General features: G+C 38.3%; 1 long non-coding RNA gene and 1 pseudogene across 2 annotated transcripts; one reads left to right on the plus strand and one right to left on the minus strand.

Moving 5' to 3' along the window:
- Nucleotides 1–6: 6 nt before the first annotated feature.
- Nucleotides 7–3,115, minus strand: LOC309621963 (mitochondrial import inner membrane translocase subunit Tim8 A pseudogene; annotated as a pseudogene). The gene has a single exon. The product of its transcript is annotated as a mitochondrial import inner membrane translocase subunit Tim8 A pseudogene (transcript).
- Nucleotides 3,116–3,899: 784 nt separating this feature from the next.
- Nucleotides 3,900–17,728, plus strand: LOC309621964. The gene is made up of 2 exons (XR_014240353.1): nt 3,900–4,577; nt 17,439–17,728. It is a non-coding gene; the product is annotated as an uncharacterized lncRNA (long non-coding RNA).
- Nucleotides 17,729–18,082: the final 354 nt, after the last annotated feature.

An 18,082-nucleotide genomic window follows, 5' to 3' on the forward strand; every position in this document is an offset into this window, starting at 1 on the left:
CTAGTGAATTGTACACTTACTTTAATCGGTGAATTTTTTTTTTTGAATCTTGTAGAAGTTTTTATTTCAGTGATGAAAAGAACGCAGTAAATGGAAACTATGCTGGTTTACGTTAGGCATGCACCTCTACCTGAAACTGCTGTTAGTTTTTGACTGGCCTAAATCTTTATAACTTATTTTTTCATTTAGGCACATCTTTAAATTTTTTTGGACCCTGACATACAGGGTAAGTTAACGTCTTCCTTGTGGCAGTTTAGTATGAGAATTATGTTCGCTGGCTAGATTCCTTTAACTAAAGTCCTCTAGACTCTCAGGCTACCTGTACTAGCTCAAGACTGTACTTTATATATAGAAATTTAAGTGAATCACAGTATAAGGGAGGGAGATAATCTAGAAAAGTGAAATGTACTGTATGAATACTCCATACATTTTTTTTCCAGCACTGATAATCAAACACTAGATAAGGAGGCCTACAGTCAAGTACCAAATTACTCTTTCCCCCACTGCTGCCCTTTCTGAGAGACACAAAGATGTATATCGATCTCTCCAGAAATCTGAAAGGAATCCACACAAATAACAGATTATTACCTATGTGGTCCCACATATCAAATTATAGAGCAGTTCCACTATTAAAATTATAGGAAGCAGTTAATGGGACTATGAGGAAAGCATCGTCCCACATACAGTAACATACACCTAGTAGAGTTTTCCATTCATCTGTCAATTGTTTTCCCAAGATTAGCATTAAAAAACACAACCCCAAACACATTTGACCCTCAAACCACCCCCACACACAAAAATCGGTCTTTATTCATTCTCAGATGACAGGATGTCCCAAGAGTGACAAAGGTGGGAGCCGATCCCCCCACAGCCTTTTCTTCAACCATCCCATCAACTGCTCTTCATTTCTTGAACTACCTTCCTTTTCCAGAGAGGTAATACTCAGGTCAGTCAGAAAGGCTTTCTGAGAAGACTGGCTTGGATTTCTGGGTCTGTTCCAGTCGATTCTAGATGAATTGGCTTGTATCAATGAAGCGCTCAACGCAGTTCACAAAACAAGCCTCAGCCCGACTGTCCAACTTTGGCCCAGGCTTGTCCATGCACATTTCCCAACAAAGTTCCGTCATCTGGTGCACCAGCTGCTGGAAGCGCTGCTTCTGAGTCTCTACCTCCGTGCAATGCTGCAGCTGCGGGTCGACCGAGCCCAAACCCGCTGCGGAGGAAGACGAGGAGGACGCCATCCCAGCGCGGCCACGCGTGCCGAGACAAACTCCGCACCAAGTCACCGACCTTCACGTGTCTCCGCGGCAGAACCCTTAAATGGTGAATTTCATGTTTTGTCTCAATTTAGAAAAAAAGTGTGTGTGTGTGGGGGAGGGGGTGGGCAGGAATGAACATATGAAGGAAAAGACTGCCTAAAACTGTAAAGATTTGGTAACAGATTTAAAATACATTTTGCAGGCAAGAAAGGGTGGAATTAACATGAAGGAAGTTAAATTAGTGATGAGGACAAATCTGAGAGTCTGCAAAATTACAGAGGAAAAAGGAGAAGAAAATGAAAATGCTGTGAAAGATGATGAGAGACATAAGAAACATAGCTAAGTAAACCAAACCAAGAATTATATCTGCAGCTGAAGAAGAAAGTAATATTCAAACACTTAATTGAATAAAACATCCTCCTCCTGAAAAGGGGAACACTGTATGCAGATTGAAAGTTGCCATAAAAATCCAGGGAAAAATCAGAGACTGAGACACATATCAGAAAAAGATTTTTGAGTCAAAATAAATAGAAGAAAATCCCATAAATATACAATTTAAAAAAAAAAGTTAAGAGAAGAAAATTTAGTCTGATATCAGGCTTATTTAAAATACTAAATGTAAAAATAATGGAACCAAATCTGTATTTATTGGGGAAATTATATAATTCAAGGATTTATGGACCCAGTGCATTTTCATTAAGCACTATGACAATGAAAAGACATTTTCACAAGTACACAGCAGCTAGAAAGTATATTCAACCTCTGTACCTTCTTGAAAAATTCACTTGAAGACTCACCCAGCTGAAGAGATGAATCAAAATGAAGAATTCATTACAGAGAAATGAAGCAATGCTGAAAGTGATCAGTGGTGAACTTTGAAGTCAGTTTGACACAACACTCATCTAAATAGCAAATTTAGTTACAAGGTGGAAAAAAAAATGCCAAAAGTTAATTTTGGAATGAAAGGCATGAAAAGAAAAAACAATTGTATTTTTTTGTCTTTTTGACTAAAGAGCTGTCATTTTATTCATGACTTGGTGATCAGATAGGTTAAAGAAGTTTTCATAAAAAATAAATTTGACTTGATTAAAATTTAAAACTTGTGTGCACCAAAAAAAAAAAAAAAAAAAAAAAACACCATCAACATAGTAAAAAGGTTGCACACAGAATTGGGAAAAACATTTGCAATTCATATATCTGATGAGAGATGACTATCCATAATATATGAAGAACTCTTACAGTTCAACAACAGCAAAAAGCAATCTAATTTTTAAATGAGTACAGAATCTGAAGAGACATTTCTCCAGGAAAGATACAGATGGCCAAAAAGAACGTGAAAAGATGTTTTACTTCATTAGTCATGAAGGAAATGTAAATAAAAACTACAAAGAGATACCACTTCATACCCATTAGGATGGCTTTTATGAAATAAAAAAGAGCAAGGGTTGGCAGGGATATGGTGAAATTGGAACTCTTGTGTATTGCTGATGGGAATGTAAAATGGTATAGCCACCGTGGAAAACAGTGTAGTGGTTCCTCAAAAAATGAAACATAGAATTACTATATGATCTAGCAATTCTTCTTCTAAGTATATACCCAAAAGAATCGAAAGCAGGGATTTGAACAGATTTTGAACACCCAGGTTCATAGCAGCATTATTAACAATAGCCAAAGGGTGAGAACAATCCAGATGTCTACCACCTGATGAATGGATCAATACAATGTGATACATACATACAATAGAATATTATTCAGCCTTAAAAAGGAGTGAATTTCTGACACATGCTACACTGTGGATGGACTTTGAAGGCATTGTGCTAAGTAATACAAGCCAGTCACAAAAGGGTTGGAGGAGGAGGAAAGGGAGTTATTGTTTAATAGGTACAGAGTTTCCATTTGGGAAAATGAGTTAATTCTGGAGATGGATGGTGTGATGGTTGCCCAACAATGTGAATATACTTAATGCCTTAACTTGTATACTTAAAAATGTTTGAAATGGTAAATTTTATGTATATTTTACCACAATGGAAAAAAGCTACCAAAAAATGAAACTCGAAAAGAATTTTAAAACTAGATATCTGTCTTCCAAATTATTGTTGAGTATATAAAATAAGCAAAATAACATAGAACAAGAACAGGAAACAAGAGGGGCTTCCGTGGTGGCGCAGTGGTTAAGAATCTGCCTGCCGTCGCAGGGGACACGGGTTCAAGCCCTGGTCCAGGAAGACCCCACATGCCGTGGAGCAGCTAAGTCCATGCACCACAACTACTGAGCCCGCATGCCACGACTACTGAAGCCCGCGAGCCTAGAGCCCATGCTCCGCAACAAGAGAAGCCACCGCAATGAGAAGCCCGCGCACCACAACGAAGAGTAGCCCCGCTCGCCGCAACTACAGAAAGCCCGCGCGCAGCAATGAGCACCCAATGCAACCAAATAAATAAACAAATAAATACATTTATTAAAGAAAAAGAATGAAAACTAAACTTTTTAAGCCTAGTCTTTCAGAACAGTAGAATGGGCTCCCAAAGAACCTTTCAAATGCTAATTTTTCTCTTTTCCTTACAAATTCTATAATCTAATAAATTATATACTTGCACTGTTTCTTAGATGTTCAATTGCTTTCCTGATTCCATTTTTTTTCATATGTATTCACCTTTGCCCAAAATGCTTTTCTCTTTCCATCTCAGTTTTTTTGGTTTTGTTTTAAACATCTTTATTGGAGTATAATTGCTTGACAATGGTGTGTTAGTTTCTGCTTTATAACAAAGTGAATCAGCTATACATATACATATATCCCCATATCTCCTCCCTCTTGCATCTCCCTCCCACCCTCCCGATCCCACCCCTCTAGCTGGTCACACCACACTGAGCTGATCTCCCTGTGCTATGCGGCTGCTTCCCACTAACTATCTATTTTACATTTGGTAGTATATGAGTCCGTGCCACTCTCTCACTTCGTCCCAGCTTCCCCTTCCCCCTCCCCGTGTCCTCACGTCTGTTCTCTACGTCTGCGTCTTTATTCCCGTCCTGCATCCATCTCACTGTTTATCCAGTGTAACTCTCTTCTCACACTAGTAGATGCTTGAGAGGTATTTTAAAATAATTTTTGTCAGCTTCCTGTCTGAATCGTGATTTCCCTCTCTTAGGTTCCAGGGCTGCTGCTGCTTCAGAGCAGTCAGCTCAACTACAAGACACGAAGATTGATAATCTAGCAGACACTAAAGCCATTAAACAGAAAGGGGAGATCCACAGTAAGAGGACCGTTCCTAAGGAAGCCTGGCCCGAAGAGAAGAAATCCTTGCAAATAGATATTGCAGGTAATGGGGAGTGGGGTAGGGGGTGTGAGAGAGAGAGAGCATGCACACGCAAACGCCTGTGTCTACGTGTTTCCACTTAATTCTGATGAGACTATAGTCTCACAATTTAAACAGAGTTCCATCTTTTTATTTTTTGCTTTCTTATGCATATCACTTCAGTGCTTCTTTGTCTGTGTGGATGTATGTATTTATTTGTAAGATAATTGTTACTTCTGGGAAAAGACACTGGCAATTTAGAAACAAAATTACAATTAAATACCCAAGGCTGATAGTATTAGAAGTGAAGTATCATGTCTCAACACTGAAACAGGGGAGGGAAAGCTTAAGGCATTCCAGATGACTGTGACAAAGACAGAAAGAATCTCAATACAAACTTTTAAAAAATTACAATAAAAAAGACCCAAGATCAAATCTATTTATGTTCACCCATGGCCCCCTTTTTCTAATAACATAAAAGAAAAGTGTATAGGACACAAGCCATTACTACCTAGCTGTCAAAGGAAAACTGGATATCCACATGCAGAAGAATTAATTTGGACCATTACCTTTTACCATATACAAAATTAACCCAAAATGGATCAAAGATCCAAACAGAAGAGCTAAAATTATAAAACTCTTAGAAGAAAACATGGGGGGAAAGCTTCATGACATTGGATTTGGCAATGATTTCGTGGCTATGACACCAACAGTATAGGCAACAAAAGCAAAAATAAATAAATTATACTATATCAGAATTTAAAACTCTGCTTCAAAGGACACAATCAACAGAGTTAAAAGACAACCTGTGGAATAGGAGAAAATATTTGCAAATCATGATAAGTGACCAATATCCAGATTATATATGGAACTTCTAAAAGTCAACAACAAAGAAACCCAATTTAAAAATGGGTAAAGGACTCGAATAGACACTTCTCCAGGGAGTATATATGAATGGCCAACAAGTATATGAAAAGATGCTTAATATCACTAATCATCAAAGAAATGCAAATCAAAACCACAATGAGATACTACTGCACACCTATTAGGATGGGTAGTATCAAAAGAACAGAAAATAACAATCGTTGTCAAGGATGCAGAGAAATTGGATCCCTTGTGCACTGCTGGTGGAAATATAAAACGGCACAGCCATTATGGAAAACAGTGTGGAGGTTCCTAAAAAATTAAAAATAGAATGACGATATGATACAGCAATCCCACTTCTGGGTGTATATCCAAAGGAATTCAAAGCAGGATCTCACAGATATCTGCACACCCATGTTCATTGCAGCATTACTCACGATAATCAAGATACGTCCATCAGCAGATGAATGGATAAATATAATGTGATATCTATACAATAGAATGTTATGCAGCCTTAAAAGAAGAAAATCCTGTCACATGCTATAACATAGGTGAATCTCAAGGACCTTGTGCTGAGTGAAATAAGCCAGTCACAAAAAGATAAACACTGTATATTCCGCCTACGTGAAGTATCTGAAATAGTGAAAATCATAGAAACAAAGTAGAAAAGTGGCTGCCAACGGCTGGGGAGAGAAAGGAGGGGGAGTTCATGTTTATTGGGTATAGAGTTTCAGTGTTGCAAGATGAAGATGTTCTAGAGATCTGTTGTGCAACAGTGTGAACATACTTAACACTGCTGAACTGTATGCTTAAAAATTGGTTAAGATGGTAAATTTAATCTTCTGTGTTTATCACACACAAAAAAGAATGTGTAAGATGAAAAAACAACATTGCAATTCTGCAGTGGGTAGTCTAGGAGACATAGCTTGGAAAAGAAAGATGGAAATATAACCTGCAGAAGCATACTCTAGCCCAGGCCGCACAGAGGAGGTGAGCGGCGGGCGGGCGAGCGAGAGAAACTTCATCTGCAGCTCCCTATCGCTCCCCATTCCTCACGTTACCGCCTGAACCATCCCCCCACCCCCCAACCCCGTCTGTGGAAAAATTGTCTTCCATGACACCGGTCCCTGGTGGCAAAAAGGTTGGGGACCGCTGCCCTAGAGGACCCTCAAGGAGAAATGGATAATACAGAACACTAGAGAGCTTGAACACACATACTTAGCCCATGACAGACCATAGAAATGAAATTAAAAAAAAAAAAAGCAGAGTTAGAGAAACATCTGGAAATATTGAGGTTGATGTGTATAAATGTTTGTATGCTTTTAAAACACAACCTTTCAAATGCTCATAGAACATTTTTTTTTCAAACAGCTTTTTTAATATGTAATGCACATATATAATTCTCCCACTTAAAGTGTACCATTTAATGATTTTTACCCTATTCACAGATATGTGCAACCATCAACACAGTTGACTTTAGAACATTTTTATCACCTCAGAAAGAAACTCTATACCCCTTAGCTATCACCCCTCTATTTCCTCATCACCCACCTCCCCCCAAGCCCTAAGTCAACCACTGATCTACTTTGTCTCTATTATAAATTTTCCTATTCTAGACCTTAATACAAATGGAATCATTTAATGTGTGGACTTTTGTGACTGGCTTCTTGTAACTCAGCATGATGTTTTTGGGTTCATCCAAGTTAGGGCTTGTATCATTATTTTATTCCTTCTAATGGCTCAATAATATTTCATCGTATGTATGTATCACAGTTTGTTTATCTGTTTGTTGATGGACATTTGGTTGTTTCCACCTTTTGGCTACTATGAATAATGCTTTTATAAAATAATGATTTTATATTTATAAAATATAAATGCTTTTCTATTCATGTACAGGTTTTTATATGGACAATATGTTTTCATTTGTCTTGGGTACGTACCCAGGAATGGAATTCCTAGATCATGTGATAACTTTATATTTCATCATCTGAGGAGTTGTCAGACTGTTTGCCAAAGTGGCTGCACCATTTTACATTCCCAGTAGCAATGTATGAGGATTTCAATTTCTCTACTAACTCACCAACACTTATTATCTGACTTTTTCATTGGATCTATTCTAGTGGATGTGAAGTTGTATCTCATTTTGCTTTTGATTTGCATTTGCCTCCTGATTATGATGTTGAACATCTTTCTGTGTGCTTATTGGCCAGTTGTGTGTTATCCTTGGAGAAATGTGTATTCAGATCCTGGCCTGGTTTTTATTTGGGCTATTTCTCTTTTTTATTGAGTTTTAAGAGTTCTATGTATTCTAGATACACATTCTTATCAAAATTTTGATTTTGATATATTCTCCCATTCTGTGAGTTAAAATTGGGAAGTATGAGTCCTCCAACATGACCTTATTTTTCATGATTGTCTTGGCTCTTCTGGGTCCTTGACAATTCCATATGCTTGCAAAATTTCTACTAAGAAATCAGCTAGGATTCTGATAGGGATTGTGTTGAATCTGTGATCACTTTGGTGAGAATTGCTTTCTTAACAGTAAGTCCGTGGACTTGGGATGTTTGATTTAGATAGATATTTATTGATTTAGATATTTATTTAGATATTCTTTAATTTCTTGCAGTCATTTTTTGTAGCTTTCAGAGTAGAAGTTTTTCTCTTCTTATGTTAAATTTACATTAATATTTTAATTTTTTTGAGGCTGTTGTGAACAGAATGGTTTCCTTTTGCTTTTCTTTTTGTTTTTGGCTGTGCTGCTTGACTTGAGGGATCTTAGTTCCCCAACCAGGGATCTAACTTATGCCCTCTTGCAGTGGAATTGCAGAGTCCTAACCACTGGACTGCCAGAGAATTCCCCCAGAATGGTTTTCTTAATTTCATTTTCAGTTTGTTAATTGCAAGTATATCATAATACAATTGATTTTTTTAATATTTAACTTTTATCCTGCAACGATGCTGACTCGTTTATTAGTTCTAAATGGTGAATGGGATTGTTTGCTTAATTGGTCTTTCTTAGCTTTCGTTGTTAGTATGTAGAAATGCAGCAGATTTCTGTGTATTAATTTCATATCCTGAAACTTTAGCGAATTCACTGATGAGCTCTAGTAGTTTTCTGGTAGCAGCTTTAGGATTTTATAGTATCATGTCATCTGTAAAAACTGACAGTTTTACTTCTTCTTTTCCAATTTGGATTCGTTTTATTTCTTTTTCTTCTCTGCTTGCCGTGACTAGGACCTTCAAAACTATGTTGAAAAAAAGTGGCGAGAGTGGACATCCTTGTCTTGTTCCTGATCTTAGGGGAAATGCTTTCAGCTTTTCACCATTGAGTATAATGTTAGCTGTGGGTTTGTCATATATGGCCTTTATTGTGTTGAGGTATGTTCTCTCTGTGCCCACTTTCTAGAGAGTTTTTATCATAAATGTGTGTTGAAATTTGTCAAAAGCTTTTTCTGCATCTATTGAGATGATCATATGTTTTTTTTTTAATAAATTTATTTTATTTATTTATTTTTGGCTGTGTTGGGTCTTCATTACTGTGTGCGGGCTTTCTCTAGTTGCAACGAGCGGGGGCTACTCTTTGTTGCGGTGTGCGGGCTTCTCATTGCGGTGGCTTCTCTTTGTTGCGGAGCACAGGCTCTAGGCGCACAGGCTTCAGTAGTTGTAGCACGCGGGCTCAGTAGTTGTGGCTCACAGGCTCTAGAGCACAGGCTCAGCAGTTGTGGCACACGGGCTTAGTTGCTTCACGGCATGTGGGATCTTCCGGGACCAGGGCTCGAATCCGTGTCCCCTGCAGTGGCAGGTGGATTCTTAACCACGGTGCCACCAGGGAAGCCCGATCATATGGTTTTTATTCTTCAGTTTGTTAATGCGGTGTATCACACTGATTGATTTGCAGATATTGAAAAATCCTTGCATCCCTGGGATGAATCCCACGTGATCATGGTGTATGAGCCTTTTAATTTATTAGTGGATTCGGTTTGCTAGTATTTTGTAGAGGATTTTTGCATCTATGTTCATCAGTGGTATTGGTCTGTAGTTTTCTTTTGTGTAATATCTTTATCTGGTTTTGGTATCAGGGTGATGGTGGCCTCCTAGAATGAGTTCAGAAGTTTTCTTTCCTCTGCAAACTTTTGGAAGGGTTTCAGAAGGATGGGTGTTAACTCTTCTCAATGTTTGGTAGAATTCACCTGTGAAGCCATTTGGTCCTGGACTTTTCTTTGTTGGGAATTTTTAAATTGCTGATTCAATTTCAGTTCTGGTAATTGGTCTGTTCATATTTTCTGTGTCTTCCTGATTCAGTCTTGGGAGGTTGTACCTTTCTAAGAATTCATCAGTTCCTTCTAGGTTGTCCGTTTTATTGGCATGTAGTTGCTCATAGTAGTCTCTTATGATCCTTTGTATTTCTGTGGTGTCGGTTGTAACTTCTCCTTTTTCATTTCTGATTTTATTGATTGGGGCCCTCTCCCTTTTTTTCTTGATGAGTCTTCCTAAAGGTTTATCAATTTTGTTTATATTTTCAAAGAGCCAGCTTTTAGTTTCATTGATCTTTCCTATTTTTTTTTTAGTCTCTATTTCATTTATTTCTGCTCTGATATTTATGATTTCTTTCCTTCTACTAACTTTGGTTTTTATTTATTCTTCTTTCTCTACTTGCTTTAGATGTAAGTTTAGGTTGTTAATTTGAGATTTTTCTTGTTTCCTGAGGTAAGCCTGTATTACTATAAACTTCCCTCTTAGAACTGCTTTGTCTGCGTCCCATAAGTCTTGGATCATCGTGCTTTCGTTTTCATTTGTCTCTAGGTAGTTTTTGATTTCCTCTTTGATTTCTTCAGTGATCCATCAGTTGTTTAGTAGCATATTGTTTAGCCTCCACGTGTTTGTGGTTTTTGCAGGTTTTTTTTCTTGTAGGTGATTTCTAGTTCCATAGAGTTGTGGTTGGAAAAGAAGCTTGATATGATTTCAGTTTTCTTAAATTTACCAAGGCTTGTTTTGTGGCCTAACATGTGATCTGTCCTGGAGAATGTTACATGTGCACTTGAAAAGAATGTGCATTCTGCTGCTTTTGGGTGGAATGCTCTATAAATATCAGTTAAGTCCCTTTGGTCTAATGTGTTATTTAAGGCCTGTGTTTCCCTGTTGATTTTCTCTCTGGATGATCTGTCCATTGATGTAAGTCAGGTGTTAAAGTCCTTACTATTATTGTGCTGCTGTTGATTTCTCCTTTTATGTCTATTAATATTTTGCCTTCTGTATTCAGGTGCTCCTATGTTGGGTGCATATATATTTACAGTTGTTATATCTTCTTCTTGGATTGATCCCTTGATCATTCTGTAGTGTCCTTCTTTGTCTCCTGTGACAGTTTTTATTTTAAAGTTGATTTCATCTAATATAAATATTGGTACTCTGGCTTTCTTTCGATTTTCATTTGTGTGGACTACCTTTTCCATCCCCTCACTTTTAGTCTGTATGTGTCTCTAGATCTGTAGTGAGTCTCTTGTAGGCAGCAAATACACGGGTCTTATTTTTGTATCCATTCAGCCAGTTTGTGTCTTTTGGTTGGAGCATTCAGTCTGTTTACGTTTAAGGTAATTATCGATATGTATGTTCGTACTGTCATTTTGTTAATTGTTTTGGATTTGTTTCTGTAGGTCTTTTTTTCCCCCTTCTTTTGTTCTCTTCTCTTGTGATTTGATGACTATCTTCAGTGTTATGTTTAGATTCCTTTTTTGTGTATGTGTGTATCTGTTACAGATTTTTGGCTTGTGGTTACCTTGAGGTTATTGTATAGCAGTCTCTGTATACATATGGTGATTCTTCTAAATTGCTGATGTCTTAATTTCAAATGCATTTGCCATTACCCTCCATGTGTACTCTCCTCCCCTCATGATTACTGTTTTTTATGTCATGTTTTACATCAAATTGTTTTGTGTATCCCTTAACTGCTTATCGTGGATACAGATGATTTTACTACTTTCGTCTTTTAATCTTCCTGCTAGCTTTGTTTGCGAATGATTTCCTACCTTTACTGTATGTTTACTGGTGAGCTTTTTTGTTCCATAGTTTTCTTATATCTAGTTGTGGCCTTTTCTTTTGCACCTGGAGAAGTTCCTTTAACATTTGTTGTAAAGCTGGTTTAGTGGTGCTGAATTCTTTTAGCCTTTGCTTGTCTGTACAGCTTTTGATTTCTCTGTCAAATCTGAACAAGAGCCTTGCTGAGTAGAGTATTCTTGGATGTAGGTTCTTCCCTTTCATCACTTTAAATATATCATGCCAGTCCCTTCCGACCTGCAGAGTGCCTGCTGAAAAGTCAACTGATAGTCTTATGGGAGTTCCTTTGTATGTTATTTGCTGCTTTCCCCTTGCTGCTTTTAGTATTCTCTGTATCTTTAATTCTTGACATTTTGATTACAGCGTGTCTTGGTGTGTTCCTCTTTGGGTTATCCTGTATGGGATTTTCTGCGCTTCTTGGACTTGGATGACTATTTCCTTTCCCAGGTTAGGGAGGTTTTCAGCTATTATCTCTTCAAATATTTTCCTGAGCTCTTTCTTTCAAATATGTTCCCGGGCTCTTTCTCTCTTCTTCTGGGACCCCTGTAGTGCGAATATTAGTGCTCTTGATGTTGTCTCAGAGATCTTTTAAACCGTTCTCATTTCTTTTCTTTTTTAAATCTTTTTTCTGTTCAGTGGCAGTGATTTCCACTACTCTGTCTTCCAGCTCACTGATCCATTCTTCTGAATCCTTTAGTCTACTTTGATTCCTTGCACTGTATTTTTCATTTCAGTTATTGTATTCTTCATCTCTGGTTGTTCTTTACATTTTCTAACTCTTTTCTTAAAACTTATAACTTCTCGTTCTGTGCATCCATTCTCCTCCTGAGTTCTTTGATCATCTGTATGATCATTACTCTGAACTATTTCTTGGGTAGATTGCCTATTTCCACTTCACTTAGTTCTTCTTCTGGGATTTTATCTTGTTCCTTCATCTGAAACATATTGCTCTGCCATCTCATTTTGTCAATAAGTTGCTATTTGTATTTTTATGTATGTAGTAGGTAAGTTACATCTGTCAACCTTGGAGAAGTGGCCCTCTGTAGGAGGCGTCCTGTGCATTTCAGCAGCACACTCCCCTCTCGTTACCCAAGCTGTGTGCTCTAGGGGTTCACCCTAAGAGGGCTACTTGGGCCTTCTGTTGTGGTGGGCTAACTATGTGGGCAGTCTGGTAGGCCCCTAGTCTGGTTGGTTGCCAGATCCTGCCTTGTGTGGATGCTGCTGGCTGCTGTTTAGCAGGGCCTGGTCACAACGTGGCTGGTTGCAGAATGCTAGGGGCCCCGGGGCTAATGCTGGCTCACTGGTGGGTGGAGTCAGGGTCCTGAAGACCCTAGGGTTGTTGCCTACCCACTGGTAGTTGAAGCCAGATCATGGGGTTAGTGCTGGTCTACTGGCAGGCAGAGCTGGTCCCTGGAGTCCAGCTGCAGGGTCCTGGGATCCCAGAGCTCATTTCAGATTGTTGAGGGGGTGGTGTCGGTTCCTGACACAGTTGGGTACAGGGTCTGGAGTGTCCTGAAGGTTTCCTTGGCCTGCTAGTGGGCCAGTCCAAGGCCCAGCTGGTCCCAGGGTAGGCTCTGGCCTGCATTGAGGAATCATAGTTTTCTTGCTTTTGGTGCCTGCATCCTGGTGAATGAGACTGGTCTAGAAGCTTGGCCTGGCTTCCTGGTGGGAGAGTCCTGTGCCTGTCTACTGGTGGTTGGTGCTGGGTCTTGGCCCTCTGGTGGGCTGGGCCATGTCTAGGGGCTAGTCCAAAGGCAGCTGTGAGCTTTTTTGTCTTTAGGCAGCCTGTCTGCTAATGGGTGGAGCTGTGTCCTGACCCAGTTAGTTCTTTGGCCTGAGGCGTCCCAGCACTGTTGCCTGCAGGCTGTTGGGTGGGGCCAGGTTTTGGAGCTAATGAGCCAATATGTCATCCACCAACAGTGTTCCCCAATATGTCTGCCACCAGTGTCTATGTCCCCAGGGTGAGCCGCAGCCACCCTCCCCCAACCCCTGCCGCTCCAGGAGACTCTCCAAGACGAGCAGGTAGGTCTGGCCCAGGCTCCTATCAAATTACTTCTTTGGCCCTGTGTCCCAGGGTATATGAGATTTCATGTGCACCCTTTAAGGGTGATATCTCTATTTTCCCCAGTCCTGTGGGGCTCCTGCAATTAAGCCTTTCTGGCCTTCAAAGCCAAATGCTCTGTGGGCTCATCTCAACAATGCCAGACCCCCAACCTGGGAGAACCTCTGGAATATATTTACTCTCCAGTTTTCGTTGCCTACATAGGGGTTATGGAATTTGATTATATTGTGAGTCTCCCCCTATTACCGGTTTTGTTGCCGTTCCTTCTTTATGTCTTTTGGTGTAGGAGATCTTTTCTGGTGGGTTCCAGTGTTTTGTGTGTGTGCGTTTTTTTTTTATTGGTTGCTCTGCGGATAGTTGTGATTTTGGTGTGCTTGTGAGAGGAGGTGAGCTCAAGGTCTTTTTACTCTGCCATCTTGCCCACTTTCCTCTATACCACATTTTCTTTTTTTTTGTTTTGTTTTAATTTTTATTGGAGTATAGTTGCTTTACAGTGTTGTGTTAGTTTCTACTGTACAGCAAAGTGAACCAGCTATACATATATATATATATATATATATATATATATATATATATATATCCCCTCTTTTTTGGATTTCCTTCCCATTTAGGTCACCACAGAGCATTGAGTAGAATTCCCTGTGCTATATACAGTAGGTTCTCATCAGTTATCTATTTTATACATAGTATCAATAGTGTATATATGTCAGTCCCAATCTCCCAATTCCTCCCACCCCCCCCCCATACCACACTTTCCTTATCTATTCATCCATCAGTGGACACTTAGGTGGTTTCCATGTCTTGGCTATTTTAAATAATGCTGCAGTGAGCACAGATCTACGAATATCTCTCCAAGACCAAGCTTTCAATTGTTTTGTGTGTAGACCCAGAAGCAGAATTGCTGGATCGTATGGTAGTTGCATTTTAACTCTTTGGGTAACCTCCATACTGATTTCCATAGTGGCAACACCAATTACATTCTCACTAACAGTGCACAGAAAAAGGAACCTTTAGCTCCATAACCTCACTAATGCTTGTTATTTCTTGTCTTTTTGATGATAGCCATTCTAACAGGTGTGAGGTGATATCTCATTGTGGTTTTGGTTTACATTTCCCTGATGATTATTGGTGCTGAGCATCTTTTCCTGTATTTGTTAGCCATTCGTATGTCTTCTTCACAAAAATGTCTATTAAGATCCTGTGCCCTCATTTTTTAATTGGGTTGTTTGTTTGTTTGTTTTTATTTGAGTTGAATTCTTTGTCTATTTTGGATGTTAACCCCTTGTCAGATATGTCATTTGCAAATATCTTCTTCCATTCAGTAGTCTGATGGTTTCTTTTGCTGTGCAGAAGCCTTTCAGTTGGATGTACTCCTACTATTTACTTTCGCTTTTGTTGTCTTTGCTTTGGGCGTCAAATTCAAAAAATTATTGCTAACACCAGTGTCAAAGCTCTTACTGCCTATGTTTTCTTCTAGGAATTTTATGGTTTCAGACCTTACATTTAAATCTTCAATCCATTTAGAATTGATTTTTGTGTATGGTGTAAGATAACGCTTCAGTTTCATTCTTTTGCATGTGGCTATCGAGTTTTCCCAGTACCATTTATTGAAGAGACTATCCTTTCCCCATTGTATATTCTTGGCTGCTTTGTCATAAGGTAATTGACCTTATATGTGTGAGTTTATTTCTGGTCTCTCTATTCTTTTCCATTGATCTACATGTCTGTTTTTATGTCAGTACTATACCATTTTGATTACTGTAGCTTTGTAATATAGTTTGAAATCAGGAAGTGTGATGCCTACAGTTTTCTTCTACTTTTTAAAGATTGCTTTGGCTATTTGGAGTCTTTTGTGGTTACATACAAATTTTAGGATTGTTCAATTTTTGTGAAAAATGCCATTGGAATTTTGATAGGGATTGCATTGAATCTGTAGATTGTTTTGAGTAGTATGGACATTTTAACAATATTAATTCTTCCAATCTGTGAACACAGAATATTTTCCCATTTGTTCATGTCTTTTTCAGCTTTTTTCATCAATGTTTTCAGTATACAGGTCTTTCACCTCCTTGGTTAAATTTATTCCTAGGTATTTTATTCTTTTGATGCAATTATGAACAGGATTGTTTTAATTTGTTTTTCTGGCAGTTTATTATTAATGTATAGAAATGCAACAGATCTTTGTCTGTTAAATAATTTTGTATACTGCAACTTTACTGAATGTTTTAGTTGTAACAGTTTTTTTGGTGGCGTCTTTAGGGTTTTCTATATCTAAAACCATGTCATTTTCACATAGTGACAATTTTGCTTCTCTTCTGATTTGGGTGCCTTTTGTTTCTTTTTCTTGCCTAATTGCTCTGGCTAGAACTTCCAATACTGTGTTCAATAAACGTGATGCCGGTGGATATCCTTGTCTTGTTCCTGATCTTAGAGGAAATGCTTTCCATTTTTCAACATTGAGTATGTTAGCTATGGTCTTGTCAGAAATGGTCGTGAGCTATGTTTCCTGTATACCTACTTTGGTGAGAGTTTTTATCATGAATGGATTTTGAGTTTTCTCAAATGCTTTTTCTACATCTATTGACTATATGATTTTTGTCCTTTATTTGGTTAGTGTCATGTACCACATTGATTGATTTGTAAGATGTTGAATCATCCTTGCATTCCTGGAATAAATCCCACTTGATCATAGTGTATAATCCTTTTAATATATTATTGAATTTGGTGTGCTAATGTTTTGTTTGGTTTCTTTTTGCATCTATGTTCATCAGGGATATTGGCTTGTAATTTTTTTGTAGTGTATCTACACTGGGTATCTAGGTAACGTCTGGATAACAGGGTAATGTGGGCCTTATAAAATAAGTTTGGAAGTGTTCTCTCCTGTTCTGCTTATTGGAAGAGTTTGAGAATCTTTCATATTAATCCTTCCTTAAGTATTCGGTAGAATTCAGCAGTGAAGCCACCTGGTCCTGGACTTTTGTTCATTGGGAGGTTTGAGAGTCTTTTTATCCTTTAGATATAAAAGCAGACTCCATGTATCCCACTATATTTTCGGGAAATTGTCTTAGGGATTCCCAGAGTATTTTGTGAAAATTCTGATTACCAATAATCTATAGAGAAGGTAAAATGGATCCCATAGTTACAAGTGATACTGTGTTTCATATGTATGTCTGTTTCTTCCATGACTTAGAACTCTAAAAATGTGTATGGAAACTGAATTAACGTTTGCAATTATGGTTTATAGTTGTTAAGATGTTCTACATCTTAAAATGCCTATTTTGATATAGAATGACTGTCAAAATGTGAAGATGGAAGATGGTAAATTATAGTAGGTGTATTTTACCACAATAAAAAAAATGGAGGGGGTGTGAAGATGGTTCAGAAAAAAGAATTTTTCAAGGCTCTAAAACATACAAAGAGTTGGAGTTTTAAAAATTCCATCCATTTAATTACTGATGATAAAAATAAAGTCTCAGGTTTCTTAGCTGAAAATGAGATTAATAATACCTCTCTCTCAGTTTGATAAGAGGGGAAAAAACAGATATAGAGCATATATCATAATAGCCCACACATAGCAAGCAGTAATACATAGCAGCTGCTGTTACAATCCCAAGAACCTAAATGCCCTCCTCAAGGTCATACAGCCAGTCTGTGGCAGAATCCAGCCCAGAATCTGGGTCTTTTGATCCTGAGTCTCTTAAACTATTACCATGCCAATCTAGCCACTAGGCACAAGGCATGAATCCTTTGTCCAGGCAGTGAATTTTCTGAATCTTTATATAGACCATTCTTTCCTTCAGTCTTTGTTTTGTATCTAAAGAATTAAATGTGAATACTATTTCTAAAGGGAATGCAAATATTTTGAAAGTCCTTCAAAATCTTTTTTTTTTTTTTTTTCACCTTTTCAGAGTCCAGATGTCATTCAGAATTTGAAAATACCACCCATTCTGTCTTCAGGTCAGCTAAGTTTTACTTTCATCATCCAGTGCACCTACCAAGTGATCAAGATTTTTGCCATGAATCCTTAGGAAGAAGAGTTTTCATGAGGCATTCTTGGAAAGATTCCTTTCAGCATCATCCAGACAAACAAAGAGAACACACTTGTCTTCCTTCCTCTTATCAAAATGTGGCAAAGACAAAGTCAGATTATACCAGAATAGAGAGCCTCAGTATCAATGTAAGCTTGGAAAACAAAGAAGTACAGCATACTACTAAAAGTCAGGCTAGAGATTTTCCAAAATATGACAAACAAGTTAATGACCTAAAAAGGGATCATAAGGCCACCCCAGAGTTAACAACTCAGCACACTGTGAGTTTAAATGAACTCTGGAACAGGTATCAGGAGCGACAGAGGCAACAGAAACCTCCTGAGTTCAGTGCCAAGAAGGAACTTTCCTTGGTGGAGCGACTTGATCGTTTGGCTAAACTTCTTCAGCGTCCCATCACACATTCTCTCCAGCCCTCAGAAAGTACACAGGATGATAGCAAGGGGGAACAAGATGTTAAGGAATGGAGTGGTAGACAGCAACAGCAGAACAACAAGCTTCAGAAA

Source organism: Balaenoptera borealis, assembly GCF_965194805.1.
Source record: "Balaenoptera borealis genome assembly, contig: HAP1_SCAFFOLD_1286, whole genome shotgun sequence".
In the NCBI taxonomy this organism is placed as follows: domain Eukaryota; kingdom Metazoa; phylum Chordata; class Mammalia; order Artiodactyla; family Balaenopteridae; genus Balaenoptera; species Balaenoptera borealis.